The sequence below is a fragment of the Miniopterus schreibersii genome, assembly GCF_964146895.1.
Source record: "Miniopterus schreibersii genome assembly, chromosome: X".
Taxonomy (NCBI): domain Eukaryota; kingdom Metazoa; phylum Chordata; class Mammalia; order Chiroptera; family Miniopteridae; genus Miniopterus; species Miniopterus schreibersii.
Window position 1 is genome coordinate 57641944 of NC_138104.1, and position 16509 is coordinate 57658452.

Here is a 16509-nt window from a genome sequence, read left to right on the forward strand (position 1 = left end):
CTCTCAGAATGAGTATTACTGACTCTGAGGTGTTTGATTCAGTTGACCACTCCACGTTCTCAAAACTTTCTTCTTTTATTTTTTCCTTTTAATATTAATTTTTATCCTTGCTGATTACACAAGTAATGCATGTTCTTTATGGAAAAATAAGAACACAAAAAATAATAAGGATGAAAATAAAAATAGTCTGTAACACCACACCCAGAGATAGTTATTACTAATAGTTGTGAAAGTGTACACTTTTCAATGAAAAGATAGAGATATACTTTTAAAATAAAATTATCATCTTATGATATATATTATTATTACTATTATTAAATATATCTTTATTGATTTCAGAGAGAGGAAGGGAGAGGGAGAGAGAGAGACAGAAACATTAATGATGAGAGAGTCATTGATCTGCTGCCTCCTGCACGCCCCCCACTGGGGATCGAGCCTGCAACCCGGGCATCTGCCCTGACTGGGAATTCAACCATGATCTCCTGGATCCTAGGTTGATGCTCAACCGCTGAGCCATGCCAGGCTGGGCCATATTATTATTTTTATTGAGGTATAATTGATATATAACATATTAGTTTCAGGTGTACAACATTATGATTCAATATTTGTGTATAATGTAAAATGATTGCCACAATAAGTCTAGCTAACATCCATCACCAGATATATCTACAATTTTTTTCTTGTGATAAGAATTTTTAACATCTACTCTCTTAGCAACTTTCAAATTTGCAATACAATATCATTAACTGCATTTACCATGTTGTATGTTACATCCCCATAACTTATTTATTTGATAACTAGAAGCTTGTATATTTTGAATCCCTTCACCCATTTTGCCTATCTTCCACCTACCACCTCTGGAAACCACCAATCTGTTTTCTGCAATATATATTATTTTATATCCTCTCTCGCTTTCCATTATAGCATGACCATTTTAAAATGTCATTAAATATTTCTCTAAAACAGGGTTTTAAATGCCTACATCATCTCCTTTAATTTTTGTTATACTTTTCTCTAGTGGGTCTCTCATCTCTCTGACTGCTCCATGCTTTCCTCTTATTCTGCTCTTTAAATGTTGATATTCCTCAGAGTACCATTTCATCTGTTCTTATCACTTCTCAAACTCTCCAAGAGCAGTCTCATCTGCTCCCATAGCTTCAACTACCGATAATTTGAAATCTGTATCTTCAAGCCAGACCTCACTCCTGGTCTCCAAATATATAATCTCTTCTGCTCGCAAATCTGCTGTTCCTCCAGTTCCCGTATCCCAGTGAATGGTATTATATCCACCCAACTGTCCAAGCCAAGAATCTGGGGAGTTGGTATTAGCTTCCCCATCTTGCTCACTCTCCTACCACTTTGTATTCAATAAATAACTAAACTCTGTAAGTTTGACCTCCTCATATCTTCTGACTCTTCCTCTTCCTTCCTATTCCACTTCCACCACCCTGGTACAGACTGTAATAATTTTATAATTGAATTAGTAAGCCAGTTTCTTAACTGTCTCCCTACCTCCATTCATGGCCTCTTCCCATCCATTCTCCAAACTTTCTTCAGAGTGGTCTTTCTAAAATGTATATCTGATCATGTCAATTCCTTGCTTAAAATCCTCCATTGGCTCCTCATTGCCCTTGGTAAAAAACTTGCCTATTACATCTTTTCCCAATTTCTTTACCAACTCTTCTTCATTCTTTGAAACTCAGCTCAGATTGTCTGCCCTTCACATACAAAGGCTAATGAGTGGTGAGAGGTAGCCAGTGGCCTTTCATGCTAAATTCAGGAGTTAAGGTTTATTCCCTCCATTTTCTCTATACTTCTGTTTCTCCTCTGCACCGTATATCTTTGAGATAGCACTTATCATAGCCCACTAATATTGTATATTTACTCTTGTGTCTCTTCCATTAGAATACTTTTGAAGGGCAGGAACCATTCATCTTTGTATGAGCACCTATGTGCCTAGAACATAGTAGTCATTTAGATAAAGTTAGATGAATGACAACTGAATGAATAAATGGACATGGCCAACAAAGAAATGAACTTGAGGCCTTCACCCTGTCCTTAAGCTGTCAACATCATAATATAGTTACCTTTTATCTTGGTCATATCCCAGGCATCACTTCCAAAATTGGAATGATCTGCATAACAGCCTTAGGTAAAAGCTTGTCTGCAATGTCCTGGAACAGACCCTGCTACTGAGAGACCATAGAAGTATGTTATACATGTCAATCTCCTTGGCCTGCATCACCCATCACAGTTAGCACCCTCCCAAGGGAAATGATGCAGGGAGCTCAGTCAAGAATTACTTTTCAAGGAAAAATTAATTCCTTGGTTGTGGTAGACTCACTTTACAAATGGCTCCAAATAGTTTTTGCTTCCACCTCCTCACCTCTTCAGCATCAGTCATTGCTTTCTCCAGCTACTTGTAACCCCCTGGCTGTTGAAAATGGACCTACGTTGACCTCAGCTTTTTTTTTTTTATCCTCACTCAAGGATATTTTTTTCCATTGATATTTTAGAGAGAGTGGAAGGGAGGGGAGAAAGAGAGAGAGAGAGAGAGAAAGAGAGAGAGAGAGAGAGAGAGAGACATTGACATGAGAGAGGCACATTGATTGGTTGACTTTTGCACATTGATTGGTTGACTTTTGCTCGCTCAGAGATCGAACTTGTAATCGATGTCCGTGCCCTTGACTGGGAATCGAACCCTCAACCCTTCGGTCCATGGGCCACCGCTCTAACCACTGAGCTAAACTGACCAGGGCTGACCTTAGCTTAATTTAATTAAAGAATGTGTAGGAGAAACAAGATGGTGGTGTAGGTAACAGCTGCACCCGTGGCCTCCCACAACCACATAAAAATTACAACTAAAATACAGAACCACCATCACTCAGAACCTCCTGAAATCTGGCTGAACAGAAGCCCTACAACCAGGGAACTGAAGAAGCACCGAGACTGGTAGGAGGGGCACAGACTCGGGAGGATCGGGGCTGGATCAGAGACTTGCCGCAGGCACACACCCGGCGCCGCGGTTGAAACCCGGGAGGGAATCTTGGCGGTGGGGGTTTCCTGGAGCAGGGAGGGGTCTCAGCTCCACAACAGGCCCCCAGCCCAGGGCTCCAGGGCCGGGAAGAGACGTCCCCACAACTTCAGGCTGTGAAGCCAGCAGGGACTGTCCCTGAGGGACGCAGAGGCTGCAGGAGCCCTAGGCAGCTCCTCTTAAAGGGCCCGCGCATGCGCTCCCTCTGAGCCCACCGCCGGGCAGCAGCCTGAAAGAACCTGGGACACACCGGGAGGAACTAACCTGCCTGAAATTGGGACGAGAGGTGGAGGGGCAGCTTTCTCCCAGGCAGAAGGGCTGGCAGAGGCCATTGCTCCTTTGGCGAGTCCTCCCTGCACAGCCAGCAGTGCAGGCGCCATATTTGAATTGCCAGCACCTGACTCACAGCTTTGGCCCCCACCCTATGATTCCCAGAGGCCCCGCCCCTCCTACCTGCAAGCTCATCCAAGCCATTTCCAGTGGCTTTTCTATGCAAGTGGCCTCTCGAGCCTTATGCTTAGGGCTTTTCTAAAATCTCTCAAACAAGCAGCAGCGGGCCCCATACAGCTTGATAAGTGGTCCCAGGCCTGGCACTAGAGGCAGCCTGCATTGGTTCATAGCTTCGCCTTCCCTGGACACCACCAAGCCCAGCACAAGTAGCAGCCATCTATGGATTGCTGTGTAGTTCAGGCTGGGTGCCCCTGGGCAAGGCACTGGCACAGGCTGACTTTGCACTTCCTGGGAGGCCCCAGAGACAACCCTACCACATCCACGAGTGACACTCAAGGGGCGCACTTGGTGAACACCAAAGCTCCACTGAAGTAAATCCTGATCCATAAGGGTGTCTCCAGCACAGCAGCTCTTTGGCTGTAGTTGTAGCTGGTCCTCACAGCTGATTGGCCTGGGGGTCAGTTCCTCCCAGGGACGCCAACAGGACAGTGCACACAGCCCACACAGGGGAGCACCTAGAAGGCCCAGCTCAGGTGACTGGGGAGGCTGAACCACTGGACCCTATAGGACACCTACTATACAAAGCCATTCTAAAAGTTCCAGAAGACACAGCAGCTCTACCTAATACATAGAAACAAACATCTGGAAGCAGCCAAAATGTGGAGGCAAAGAAACATGTCACAAAGGAAAAAACAGAAGAAATCTCTAGAAGAGGAACTAAATGAAATAGATCCAAGCAAGCTAACAGATAGAGAGTTCAGAATTTTGTTTATAAGGATGTTTAAGCAGACTATTAGGGAAATAACAGATAATCGATAACATAATAAAGTACCAATTTGAAATGAAGGCTACATGAACTGAAATGAAGAATAATTCGCATGGAATCAACAGTAGAGTAGAGGACGCTGAGAATCAAATCAGCAATTTGGAACATGAGGAAACAAAAAACACCCTACCAGAAGAGCAAAAAGAAAAAAGAATCCAGAAATATGAAAATAGTATAAGGAGCCTCTGGGACAACTTCAAGAGGCCCAACATTCGTATTGTTGGGGTGCCAGAAGTGGAAGAAAAAGACCAAGGAATTGAAAACCTATTTGAAAAAATAATGACAGAAAACTTCCCCTACCTGGGGAAAGAAATAGACTTACAAGTCCAGGAAGCACAGAGGGTCCCAAACAAGAGGAACCCAAAGAGACCCACAGCAAGACACATCATCATTAAAATGCCAAAGGTTAAAGACAAAGAGAGAATCTTAAAAGCAGCAAGAGAAAAGCAGTTAGTTACCTACAGGGGAGCCCCCATACAACTGTCAGCTGATTTCTCAAGAGAAACTTTGCAGGCCAGAAGGGAGTGGCAAGAAATATTCAAAGTGATGAAACACATGGAACTACAACCAAGATTGCTCTACCCAGCAAAGCTATCATTTAGAATTGAAGGTCAGATAAAGAGCTTCACAGATAAGAAAAAGCTAAAGGAGTTCATCACCACCAGACCAGCACTACAGGAAAAGTTGAAGGGTCTTCTTTAAGAATAAGCTAATGAACAAAAGAATCTGATGAACTAAATAAATCCAGAGACATTGACGCATGCAACAGACAATCGTATTTCAGAGGAAAGAGGGAAGGGGAGTGGAGGGTGGGAAGAGATTAACCAAAGAAGTTATATACATATATGCATAATCCATGGACACAGTTAATAACGGGGTGAAGGCCTGGGAAGGGGGCAGGAGCGAAGTGGAGGGGATCAATTGAGGGGGAAAATGGGACACCTGTAATACTCTCAACAATAAAGATAAATTTAAAAAAAGAAAAAAAGAATGTGTAGATAAGAATTTTGAGTTGTGTCACCTTTCCTACCTTATCATCCTTAAGCAAACTGGTTGAAAATTACCAAGGCTGCTCAGAAGCATGTTGTTTGAGATTTGCCAACAAGGTTTCCCAGATGTCTCTTTTCTCAGTAGATCACTTCATGTTCAGCAACAATAGTTGATCTTGCTGAATTACTTATGAGGCGATATCTCAAGACTTGGCTCCACAGTTTTCTTTTCACTTCGATAAATATTTATTAAGTACCTATTGCTTTCCAATATCTCTGTTAGGGGGGACGGTGGATGTGAAGATGAACAAGACAAGTCTCACTAGTTGTTTAAATAAGCAGCTCTAATATAAAGTAAATTAAATAAGTGGTAAACAGAGGTATAAGCAAAATGTTGTGGGAACACAGTTTAAAAAAGGAAGGGAGGCCAGAACTCATGTTTACCAAACACCCATCTATGATACCAACTCTTGTCACATGTGTTATCATAGAGGTTAATTCTGACTAGGGGAATCTGAAAAGTCTTCATGCACCAGGACATTTGAGTTGGGCCTTGAAATATGAGTAAGAATTTGGCAGGAGGAAAATCAAAGTAAGGACACTCAAAGTTGAGAGAACAATATGTAAAAAATCAACAGGGCATGAAAGTGCATGAACCATTTGAGGAACACAGAGTATTGGGCATGGCTAGGTTATGGGGTATAAAAGGGTAGTGTGGGCACTGAAGCATAGAAAGATGGACCGGAACCAGATTTTGGAGTTTTTAAAATACTTTTTAAAAATTGTTTTTTTAGAGAGAGGGAGGGAGAGTGAGAGGAATGGAGGGTGGAGAGAGAGAGGAAGGGAGGGCAGAGAGAGAGAGAAAAACATCGATGTGAGAGAGAAAGTGACCAGTTGCCTCCCGCTTGTGCCCTGACTGGGGATTGAACCCACAACCCAGGTATGTACCCTGGCCGTGAATCGAACTGCCACCTCTTGGTGCACGGAATGATGCTCCAACCAACGGAGCAACCTGGCCAATGCTTGGAGGAGTTTTGATGCCTAAGTTAGACATTTGGATCTTATTTAGTAGGCAATGAAGAATCACTAAAAGCTTTTCAGTGAGGGGAATGAATGACAAAATGGAAATGACCCTTTAGGGAGATTAACTTGGTGGGATGCACTAGGGAGGGGGTAAACCAGAGGTTGCAAGATAGGTAGTAGGCTTTGTCAATAATCCAGACATGAAGTTATAAATATTTGATCTAGGGAAGTGTCAGTAGTGACAGATACAATAAGACTGCAAGATGCAATGTGGTATAGTACAAAGTGCAATGGACTAGGGCTCCAATAGCCCTGGGGAGTCCAGTCCTGAATCCCATTTACAGGCTATGGTGATTTACCTTTCAGGGATTCAATTTTATTTTCTGAAAAAAAGGTGAAGCTTGAAGAAATAAGTGTCTTTAAGGTCTCTTCCACCTCTAATGACCTCTGGTTCAGACTAAGTCACTTGCCCCAAATCACAGAGCCAGGATTTGGTCCCAGGCAGTCTTGTCCATAGAGGCAGTGTGCTTGACTGCTATATTACGTGGGCATTTATATAGGACTAACTGACAACATTTGATAAGGATTTAGCTGACTAGGAGAATGGAGGTGCCATTAATAAGACAGTGGAGTCAAAGAGGGAAGCTAGCCTTGTGGAAGAAAATGATGCTTCAGAAATGCTGAGTGTGAGGTGTGAATGAAACATCTAGCTAACTGCTGGAAGGGCAGGGTAGCAGCTCTGGAGAGAGGCATGGGTGGGAGATTTCAATTTGGTAATAATAAACCTAAAAGCAATCCTAGAAGCTATGCAAATAGATGAGTTTATAGAAAGAGGAAGTGAGTATAGGGGACCCAAAAGTAAAGAACCATGGGAAGTGAGAAAAGTGGGGGGAAAGTCAAGGAAGGAACAACTGACCATGAACCCTGAATAAGCTACTTCCATTTTCTGGCTCTTTAGTCTCATCATTTGTAAAATGAGGGAGTTGGAGCAAGTAAGCTCTAAGGCTCTCAGCTGAGACATCTTATGCATAATCAGAGGAGATAGAAGACAGCAAAATGCCATGGAAACTGAAGAAGAGCATTTCTAAAAGGGGGCTTTCCCAGGTCCCTTGCATCCAATACTGCAGAGAGTCAGGGACTGAAGCCTTAGATGAAGCCACTGCATTTAGCAATTTAAAGATCCTCTGTAAGGTAAAAACCTCTCTCTCCCTCACAGGCCACTAATTTACTGTACTCCTTCTCCTAAGTGTGAACATTCTACAAAATTCCATTCTCTATAAGGTGAATTAGAAATCTCTGGTTTATACCTTCCCTTTGCACTTCAATTTACATTTCCAGCTGCCTATTGGACATTTCCATCAGTCACTGAAATTTAGTTTGTAGTAACAATAATAATAATAAAAATAATAGCTAACGTTTATTAAGTATTTATTCTGTTTTGTCCTAGAAATAAGGTAGGTATTTTATTATCCCCATTTTGCAGATGAGGAAGCTGAGGCTCAGAGATATTAAATAATGTGTGTAAGGTCACACAACTGGGATGTTGCAAAGCCATAATTCTTCCTGATTCCAGAGCTCAAGAGCTTAATAATTTCACTATGATCAATTTAAATTAAAAAGTTTTATATGTTTTTATTGATTTCAGAGAGAGGAAGGGAGAGGGAGAGAGAGAGAGAAACATCATTGATGAGAGTCATTGATCGACTGCCTCCTGCACGCCCCCTACTGGGGATCAAGCCCTAAACACAGGCATGTGCCTTGACCAGGAATCGAACCTTGACCTCCTGGTTCATAGGTCAGTGCTCAACCACTGAGCCACACCAGCCGGGCTTCACTAGGGTCAATTTAAAATCAAGTCATCATCTTTATTTCTTAAATCAGTTCAACTACTTTACTTCTCTATTTGTTTCATTCTCCTCCAACATTTTGCTGCTCTCTTAGAATAGGTTCTCATCTCCTCATGCTCAAATAATTATGGAAGTCTCTCAACTGGTCTCACCACTTGCAATTTTGCCCTTCTAATTCTGGACATGTGGCAGCTGCATGGCTCCTGGTCCAGGAGCACACTCGAGAGTGGTCTGGAGTGCCACCCCCCCCCCAGCCTTCCCTCCTGAGTCGCCCTGCTGCCAGTTTGGACAGTGCCCGAAGAAGCAGAGAAATCCAAGAAGCCAGTACTTGGGCATACCACAGACACAGGAAAAAAGTGCATCACATCAAACCTGGGATGTTATGGCTATTATTGCTTGAGACAACACTAAAGTGAACAAACTAAGGCTCAGAGAAGTGTAGTGATCATTTGTCCAAGACCTCACAGCTATAGTGGAAATCAAGTGCAGCCCATGTGACTGACCTCTCCTACTCGAGACTCGAGTAGCACCCGGGATCCTCATCATGGCTGTCTCACCTGGAGGTCTCTTTTCTGCCTTGGACTCCCACACACCTCATTTAAATCCTCAGCACCACTGGTTGGGGGAAAAATAAGGCACAGAGAGGTAAAGTGACCTGCATAGGTCACACAGCCTTCTGGGGAAGAGCTGGGATTCTCATCCAGGTGTGTGGGACCTTAAAGTGCCACCTCCTTCCTCTATATGAAGTATTGGGGCCCTCACAGAACACATACCTGAGCTGACAGTCTCTGTCTCTACGTTTTAAAGAGGTGGAAGGAACAGCAAGTACAAAGCCTCCGTGGCTGGAAAGCAGAGTCCACATATGTGTACTGCGAGCTAGAGCTTTGCTCTCAAGGAACTGCCCCTCCCAGTTCTGTATGATCCTGAAGGGGCTGTCAGTCACAGAGCCTTTGCCACGGGTGGACACGGACCAGATTTGGCCAATCAGAGGTCCCCATGCCTAGGTTTAAGTCTAAGCTGGACCAATCAGAGACCCTCTTGAGACTTTTCTGCTGAAACAAAAATGAACTGTTTCTTCTAAATTAGGGTCTACTGGCAACCATTGTGCCCAATGTGTCAAAAAAGTTGAAGAGAAGGAGCACAAGACAGAGCCTTGATGCACTGCATGAATGCTTGCATCCAGTCTTGCCTGAAATCCACCTCTGTACTTATCTATTATATACACTACAAGTTTACCTTTTCGCTTATGCTTGTCTGAGTTATGTTTCTCTCACTTGCAAACCCGAGTCCTGGGTAGTCAGTTTGAAGAGCAGTAAGGCTCAGGAGTCAGGTCTGGCTGGAAGGAAGGGTGAGTGAGCAAAATGGAACAGTGCATCTTAGGAAGAGACAAAACAACCGTCTGCTCTGGAGTAGACAAGACCAGTTTTGCCAGGATCTGGGGCTCACAGTGATCTCCTCTCTTATAGATGCTTGTCTTCGAGGAAAGCTGGAATGTAGACACTTTCACACTTCCTGATTCATGGTTGTTCTTAATAACTTACTTTTTTCACTTAGGAAAAAAATCCATATTAAAACAAAACAAACAAAAAACAAACTCTGAAGGCCTCCTAGTATTTACATTAAAGTCCAAACTCATTGCCCTGGCCAGGTGACTCAGTTGGTTGGAGCATTTTCCCGTACACCAAAAGGTTGTGGGTTTGATCCCCCAGTCAGGGCACGTACAGGAGGCAACCAATCGATGTTTCTCACATCTCTCTCTCTCTCTCTCTCTCTCTCTCAAAAATCAATAAACATATCCTCTGGTGAGTATTTTTAAAAATGTCCAAACTCGCCCGGCCGGGCGTGGCTCAGTGGTTGACGGTCGACCTAGGATCCAGACGATCGGGGTGCAATTCCTGGTCAGGGCACATGCCCGGGTTGTGGGCTCGATCAATGACTCTCTCATCATTGATGTTTCTATCCTTCTCTCCCTCTCCTTTCCTCTCTCTGAAATCAATAAAGATATATTTTAAAAATTAAATAAATAAAAATAAATAAAAATGTCCAAACTCCTTGACATGGCTAAAAGACCCCTTCACAGTCCAACCCTGTACCTCATCTGCACTGAACCACTAGTCATCACTAAACATGACATAGACATTTATATCTGCAAGCCTTGGCTTATGTGTCCCTCTACCTGGAATGCCTTCCCCACTCTTTACCAGGAGAACTTCCACTCACCTTTCTAATCCCAGCTCTAATGTCATTTCCTCTGTCAAGACTTCTCAGTTTCCCAACCCTTTCTTATGACAGAAATTACGTCACCTCTTCTGTGCTTTCAGACTCTTATGTCTGTCTCCTACTGTGGTGTGAGCACCTTGGGAATAGTGACCACAACTGCTTCTTCATATCCCCAACAGCCAAGACACCCAATAAATGTTTGCTGGAATGAAAAAAAATTGTAATACTCATCTTCTATACATTTGTTATTTAACATATGGTAACTGGTATTGCTACTTTTAAGGGAAATGCCCAAATTCTGGTTTTCAGGGGGTGGGGGGGTGGGGAATAGTTCACACTCACTATCACTGCTTCCTTTCCTCCCATCATCATTCAATCCATTGCAATCTGGCCTCTGCCCCAACCATCTGCTAAAAGTGTTTTCATTATGCTCATAAGTGACTTCCATATTAGAGAAGCCAACAGACATACTTCAGAGGGAACTTCTCGGTGGTATTTGATGCCATGAACAAATCTCGCTTCTAGAAAATTGCTCTACCTTTGGCTTCCATGATATCACACTCATGATTTTCCTCCTCATTCTGTAATGTTCCTCAGAATTATAGCCTCAGTATCTTCTTACTCCAAGACTCTTGCTGAGTGATTCATTTGACTCTCATGTCAAGTGCCATGTCTATGTTGATGACTCCTGTAGCTCTGTTTCAGGTTTTAATAGTTCCTTCCCACCTCCACCCCTCCAGCCCATTCCGGCTATTTGCAGTGTGAACAGACATCTGCACAGTAGGTGAATATGTCAGCAGTGTTCACTTCACATCTGTACGGATTTTTTTTTTTAATCCTCACTGAAGGATGTTTTTTCCATTGCTTTTTAGAGAGAAGTGGGAGGGAGAGAGAGAGAGTGAGAGAGAGGGAGAGAGAGGGAGAGAGAGAAACATCGATGTGAGACAGACACATCAATTGGTTGCCTCCCACACACCCCGTGACTGGGACTGGGGATCGAACCCCCAACCAAGATACGTGCCCTTTACTGAAATCAAACCCAAGACCCTTCAGTCCATGGGCCAACGCTCTAACCACTGAGCAAAACAGGCTAGGGCTGGACAGATTTTAAAATTCATTTATATGCTATGGTGAAGGGCAAAGGCGCTGGGTGCTCCTTTGTGGATATAGTGCTGTCCATCATAAACACATTAAATTGAGATGAATGAATTTACCTAAACTTTTATATCTGGAGAAAAATATTGAAATACTTCAGATTCTGCCTCTGCCCCGTCCCACTACTATTCCCAATCAATAAACATGTACCCTGTAGTGAGGTAGCATAGGAAACATGGATCAGATGTTTTCTCCTAATTGATTTCTAGCCCTATAGGAATCTCATGACATCAAGTGGGTTTCAAATTTATGGATTTTTCAACAACATGGCTCCTAATTTATGTCCAGGACTTCATCAAGGGCTCAACTCAAGAAATAGCAATCTGTCCCAAGCTGACTATGTTGAATTTCTTATGTTGAATTTCCTATCTTTGATAAAGTTATGTTTGTCTCCAGTGTGATGTGTCCTCATGGTGTGTTTTTTTTTGGGGGGGGAGGAAGGGGTGGTGAACTTAACTCTTGTTACTTGGGAAAAAACAAAAGCACAAAAGGGAGGAGGATTTGAAGACATAGGTGGTGATGTATAGATTGCTTTTCTTTAGTACGACTTATTTTAAATTAAGAAAATTCATATTACATTTAAAAATGATATGATAAAAAATAGTCTAGCATGTATATATATTTCCATTTTATTTTTTATTGAGTTTATTGGGGTGACATTGGTTAACAAAACCATACAGGTTTCAAGTGTACAACTTAACAAAACATCATCTGCACACTGCATTGTGGGCCCATCACCCCAAGCAAAGTCTCTTTCTGTCACTTTTCCTCCCTTTGTCCACCTACACCTACCCCTACCACCTTTCCCTCTGGCTATCACCATACTCTTCTCTCTCTCTCTCTCTCTCTCTCGCTCTTCTCTCTCTCTCTCTCTCTCTCTCTCTCTCTATATATATATATATATATATATATATATATACAGAGTAGTTTCTGTATGATGCTGCACTAAAAATCCTCTGTATGCTGGGTACTAGACTCATCGGGGTGATCACTTTGTAAGTTATATAAATGTCTAAAACTGTGTTGTACAACTGAAACTAATGTAATATTTATTTTATGGCAACTGTAATTGAAAAGATGTTTAATTTTTAAAATTAAAAATGATAAAATAAAAATTTAAGAAATAAACAGTACCACTGGGAAATGATACATTCATCCCTAGAAATGGTAAGAAGATATCAAAAGTGAAAAATTGCCCTTTAAAATGAAACTGAAACCCTAAAACGCGTTTCCATTGATTAACCCCAAGGTGGTCTACAATATTTTGTGATTTTTATATTTCATTAAAACTCTCAATTAGCAAAAATTTAAGCAAGTGATGCTACAACCTAAGAATTATTCTTCAGTAAAAAATTCCCTGCTTAAAAAAAAAAAAGTCCTCTGTGCTCTGCCTATTCATCCTTCCCTGATCCCCAATCCCTGGGAACTACTGATCTTTTTATTGTCTACATAGTTTTGCTTTTTCCAGAATGTTATATAGTTGGAATCATACAGTATGTAGGCTTTTCAGATTGACTTCTTTCATTTAGTAATAAGCATTTAAAGTTCTTCTATGTCTTTTTATGGTTTGATAGTTCATTTTTTTTAGCAATGAATAATATTTCATTGTTTGAATGTACTACAGTTTAGTTATTCATTCACCTACTGAAGGACATTTTGGTTGCTTCCAAATTTTGGCAATTATGAGTAAAGTTGCCATAAACATCTATGTACAGGTTTGTTTGTTTTTAATCCTCCCCCAAGGATATTTTTTCTATTGCTCTTCAGAGAAAGTGGCAGGGAGAGAGAGACAGAGAGACAGAGACAGAGAGACAGAAAAACATCGATCAGCTGTCTCTTGCATGAGCCTCAACAGGAGCCAGGGATCGAGCCTGCAACCGAGGTACACACCCTTGGCCGGAATCAAACCTGAGACCCTTCATCTTGTACCCTTTAGGATAGTATGGATGGACTTGGAGAAAATTATGCTAAGTGAAATAAGCCAGGGAGAGAAAGACAAACATCACACAATCTCACTTATATGTGGAATCTAAAGAACTTAATAAACTGATGAACAGAATAGATTCAATGACATGGAAGCATAGATGAGACTGACGAATGTCAGAGGGATGGAGGAGGGCGGGTGGGTGGAGGGGGAGAGAGTAACCAAAGAATTTATATGCATATATGCACAACCCAAGGACATGGACAATGGCTGGGAGAGGGACTGGGGAGGGTGGTGGGATGGGGTGGAATGGGTCATTGGGGAGAAAAAAGGACATCTGTAATATTTTAAGCAAAAATAAAATTAAAAAAAAAAAAAGATTTAGTATAGAACAAAAACAAACCCCGCCCCCCCCCCCCCCCCCCGAGACCCTTCAGTTTACAGGCTGGCAGGCTAACCACTGAGCCAAACTAGCTAGGGCTGTGTACTGTTTTCAACTCCTTTGGGTAAATACCAAGGAGTGACATTTCTGGATCATATGGTAAGAGTATGTTTAGTTTTGTAAGAAACCACCAAACTGTCTTGCAAAGTGTCGTCTATTTATTTATTTATTTGTTTATTTATTTATTTATTTATTTTTGTTGATGTTAATCCTCCCCCCAATATATTTTTTCCATAGATTTTTTTTTTTTTTTTTTTTTTGAGAAAGAGTGGAAGAAAGAGATGGAGAAAGAGAGAAAGAGAGAAACATTGATGTGAGAGAGACACATTGATTGGTTGCTTCCCACACATGACCCAGCCAGGGCTGGGGAAGGAACCTGCAACCTAGGTACCTTCCCTTGACTGGGAATCAAACCCACTACCTTTTGGTGTGCAGGCTGATGCTCTACCACTGAACACACTGGCCAGAGCAAAGAGTCATCCATTTTTAAAAAATATATCTTTATTGATTTCTGAGAGAGGAAGGAAGAGGGAGAGAGAGATAGAAACATCAATGATGAGAGTCATTGATCGGCTGCCTCCTGCACGCTCCCCACTGGGGATCAATCTCGCAACCTGGGCATGTGCCCTGACCAGGAATTGAACCGCAATCACCTGGATCATAGGTTGATGCTCAACCGCTGAGCCAAGCCTGCTGGGCGTGTCATCCATTTTGTATGCCCACTAGCATTTGGTATTGTCAGCTTTCGGATTTTGGCCATTATAAAATGTGTATAGTGGTTAGCTCATTGTTGTTTAAATTTGTATTTCTCTGATGGCATATGATGTGGAGCATATTTTCATATGCTTGTTTGCTATTTGTGTATCTTCTTTGATGGGGTGTCTGTTAAGGTCTTTAGCTCATTTTCAAATCAGGTTGCCCAGCTAGCCTGGCTCAGCGGTTGAGCATCAACCTATGATCCAGGCAATTGCAGTTCGATTCCCTGTCAGGGCGCATGCCCTGATTGTGGGCTCGATTCCCAGCAGGGGGCATGCAAGAGGCAGCCAATCAATGACGCATCATTGATGTTTCTATCTCTTTCTCTCCCTCTCCCTTCCTCTCTCTGAAATCAATAAAGATATATTTAAAAAAATTTTTTAACAAAATATAGAAAAAGGAAAAAGTCATTGCCATACCCAAGGTCATTTAGGTTTTCTTCTATGCTACCTCCTAGGAGTTTTATAGTTTTGCATTTTACATGTAAGTCTATGATTTATTTATTTATTTATTTATTTAGAATTTCTTTAAATGTCTTAAGAGGTCTTAGCTCTACTACTTTTTTGTTTTTTTAATTTTTTAATTTTTATTTTTAAATATATCTTTATTGATTTCAGAGAGAGGAAAGGAGGGGAGAGACAGAGATAGAAACATCAATGATGAGTCATTGATCAAGCCCGCAATTGGGCATGTGCCCTGCGGGAATCGAACCCCAATCGCCTGGATCCTAGGTTGATGCTCAACCGCTGAGCCACGCCCGGCCAGGCTTAATTGTTTTTTTTTAGAGAGAGAGGAAGGGAGAAAGAAAGAAACATCAATTTGTGGTTCCATTCATTTATGCATTCATTGGTTGATTCTTGTATGTTCTCTGACCAGGGATTGAACCCACAACCTTCGCCTAACTGGACGATGCTCTAACCAACTGGGCTACCTGGCCAGGGCCTCTCCATATTTAGAATCAGTTTGCCAATATCCACAAAATACCTTGCTGGGATTTTGATTGGGGCTGCTTTGAATCTATAAATCAAGTTGGGAAGAACTGATATCTTGACAATACTGAGTTTTCCAGTCCATGAACTTAGTGTATCCCTGCAATTATTTAGTTCTTCTGTGCTTTTTTGTCCATCAAAATTTTGTCATTTTCTTTATAGATATCTTGTACATATCTTCTTAGGTTTATATTTAAGTATTTCAGTTTGGGGGTGCTAATATAAATGGTATTGTGTTTTTATTTTCAGATTCTACTTGCTTGTTACCGGTATTTAGGAAAGCAATGGATTTTGTATATTAACCTTATCCTGCAACCTTGCTATATTTGCTTATTAGTTCCAGATGTGTGTTGCTGTTTTTTGTCAATTCTTTAAAATTTTCTACATAGGTGGTCATATCATTTGCAAATAAAGACAATATTTCTTCTTCCCAGTCAGTTTAACTTTTCTCTCCTCTTCTTTTCTTATTGTATTAGCTAGAACTTCCAGTACAATGTTGAAAAGGAGTGGTAAGAAGGGACAATCCTTTCCTTGTTCCTGATCTTAGTGGGAAAGCTTCAAGTTTCTTACCATTAAGTATGTAGGTTTTTTGGTAGATATAATTTATCAAGTAGAGGAAGTTTCCCTCTATTCATAGTTTACCAAGAATTTTTGTTATGAATGGGTGTAGGATTTTATCAAATGCTTTTTTGTACCTATTGATATGATCATGTGATTTTTCTTTTTTAGACTATTGCTGTGGTTGGTTGCAATAATTTATTGTACCAGCCTTGCATAACAGGGATAAAACCCCCACTTGGTCATGGCGTATAATTCTTTTTATATATTGTTGGAGTTGATTTGCTAATATTTTG

The 16509-nt window shown here is 41.5% G+C and overlaps 1 protein-coding gene across 2 annotated transcripts in view; it reads right to left on the reverse strand.

Moving 5' to 3' along the window:
- The window catches only part of NLGN3 (neuroligin 3), a 74610-nt gene that overhangs the window by 13620 nt on the left and 44481 nt on the right, over nt 1-16509 (reverse strand). The gene's annotated exons all lie outside the window — the stretch shown is intronic.